Source organism: Nematolebias whitei, chromosome 5, assembly GCF_014905685.2.
Source record: "Nematolebias whitei isolate Nwh7 chromosome 5, NemWhi1, whole genome shotgun sequence".
NCBI lineage: Eukaryota > Metazoa > Chordata > Actinopteri > Cyprinodontiformes > Rivulidae > Nematolebias > Nematolebias whitei.
This window is the reverse complement of record NC_056502.1, coordinates 54,260,810-54,263,402: the sequence shown is the minus strand read 5'-3', so window position 1 is coordinate 54,263,402 and position 2,593 is coordinate 54,260,810.

Sequence of the window (2,593 nt, the reverse complement as noted above, 5' to 3'; positions counted from 1 at the left end):
GTAACAAATTAGTTTGAATTTTGTTATTTTTGGGAATAAAACCCATTCTTTTTGAAAATTTACTACCGTGTCCTCATGCTTGACTGGCTCGGTCTCTCACATAAATAGTTAATTTTTTAGACATTTATTTACATATATTAAATAATAATCCTCTTCAGCTGGGGGCAGCTGTGGCTGAGAGGCTAGAGCAGTCGTCCTCCAAAGGGAGAGTTGGGGGTTTGATTCCACCAGCAGTCACATGCTGAAGTGTTCCTGAGAGAGACAATAGCTATGTTTACATGCGCAGAATTCTTTGACCGGATTGAAATGTGTTCTGTTTGAATAATTCAAATATATTGTTTACATGGGCACAATCTGTTCATGACGAGCGTTTACAGCGTTTACAGTTTGCAGCGGGCTTTGTTCTGAACAGCAATACTGACATGCGCAGAGTGGTAAACTCTCCTTAAAAAAACCACCAAAGAAGAAGTTCTACTTCCGGGTGAACGTAAACAAACCTGAGCACCCAAAATGGACCCGCGACAGGTTTTAATGATGGTGGAGACGTTACTGCACTCCCTGACTGAGCTACAGGTAATAGAAATGATTTTGAGCTCTTTCAAAGTTTCTAGTAGAAATGTTGTGTCGCTCACCGACCAGTTTTACTTCCCTAACATGCTAATATTATTAGCGTTAGCCAGGCGGAAATGGCAAAGTCGCACATGCGCAGTCAGGTCAGTTTTTCACCATCAGATAAAAACAAACAGATCAAGCGTTTACATGCGCACTGATCGGGTTTCGGATCGGCGTAAACCACCCGTTTCGTTCTGATCAGAAATTATAACGGATCGCGCCGAATACACAAAAAATAACCCGAACGGAGTGTTTACATGACACACTTTTATTCCGACCGGCCATTTGATCCGGTTACTTATGTCCATGTAAACATACCCAATGAACCCCTCATTGCCTCTGATGTGTGTCCCATCGGTGTATGAATGTGATAACGCACTGATTATTCTTTGTATAGATCTAAGAGTGTATGAATGTGATCTAAAGCTCTGATTATTTTTTGTAGAGATCTAGTACAGTGCAAGAATGGGAATATGAGGGCACCGATTGTGTTGTAAAGAGATTTTTTTCATTCATTCAACCTTTATTTAGACAGGATAATCCCACTGAGCCTCGAGGACTCATTTACAAGGGAGACCTGATTTCAACAAAGAATGATGACAACAATGGACAACAGTGACAACAATAGACAATTATAAAAAGGCATGCAGATTTACTTTTTATTTATACAAATTAAAATAAAATGGTAAAAACAAAAAACAGCTAGATCATAAGACAAATGTAGAAAACTAAAAACAGGAACATGTCTGCATTGGTCCCTGCCAGGAGTCCCAACAGATTCTTAAAGCCACTTAGAGAGAGAGGTCAAGGTCAAGAGCTTCAGATCTTTTTGCAAGATATTCCAGGAAACGGGAGCGGAGTAGGAGAAGGCCCTTTGGCCAAGTTCAGTCCGCACTGAGGGAACACAGCAGGTAATAATGTCCTGAGATCGCACGCTGTAGCAGCACACAGGCAGTGACATGTAGGAGGAGATGTATGAAGGCAACAGACCAAGAAGTGATTTAAAGATGAAAATGTACCAGTGAGAGAGTCTGCGTGAAGTTAATGATGTCCAGTTAACCAGTGAATACAGGGTGCAATGATGGGTACGATAATCACAGCCAGTTATGAATCTTAGTGAACCGTGATCAGTCAGAGTCAGAGTCAGAGTCAGAGTTTCTTTATTGTCATTCGCACCTCATGTGGTACATGTAGTGGAGCGAAATTATGTATATGGGGTCCCAGTTACATCCAACAATAAAATGTATAAGAAAAACAGTAATAACATCTAAGATATGAACTAAGAAAAATATCAACTAAATATACACTAAGCACTCATAACATAAAACATTGAACATCAGCACAAACATGAACATGAGTCTGTGAGCAGATGTGCACGCATGAACACATCAACATTGAAACAGATCAGCAGCAACATGAAACAGATCAGCAGCAACATGATATGGTTTTTCACAGTGATTATTCTAGTTAGAGATTCATGAGTCTAACAGCCTCAGGGTAGAAGCTGTTCCTCAGTCTAGTGGTTCTACACTTAATGCTCCTTAACCTCCTTCCTGAGGGGAGTGGGGCAAAAAGTGTGTGTGCTGGGTGGGTGGGGTCCTTCATGATGCAGGTGGCCCTCTTCCTGCATCTGGAGGTGTAGATGTCTGTGATGGTGGGGAGGCTGATTCTGACAGATTTCTGTGCAGCCTTCACCACTCTCTGCAAAGCTTTTCTTTCTGCAGCTGTGCAGCCTCCATGCCACACGTTGATGCTCGAGCACAGGATGCTCTCCACTGCACACCTGTAGAAGGAGGTGAGGACTGAGCTTCCCAGACCAGCTCGCCTCAGCCGTCTGAGGAAGTAGAGTCTCTGATGAGCTTTCTTGATCAGGCTGGTGGTGTTGTTGCTCCAGCTGAGGTTGTCATTCATGTGTACACCCAAGTACTTGTAGCTGGAGACCACTTCCACCGCAGATCCTCTTATGTTCAGGGGGGTGTAG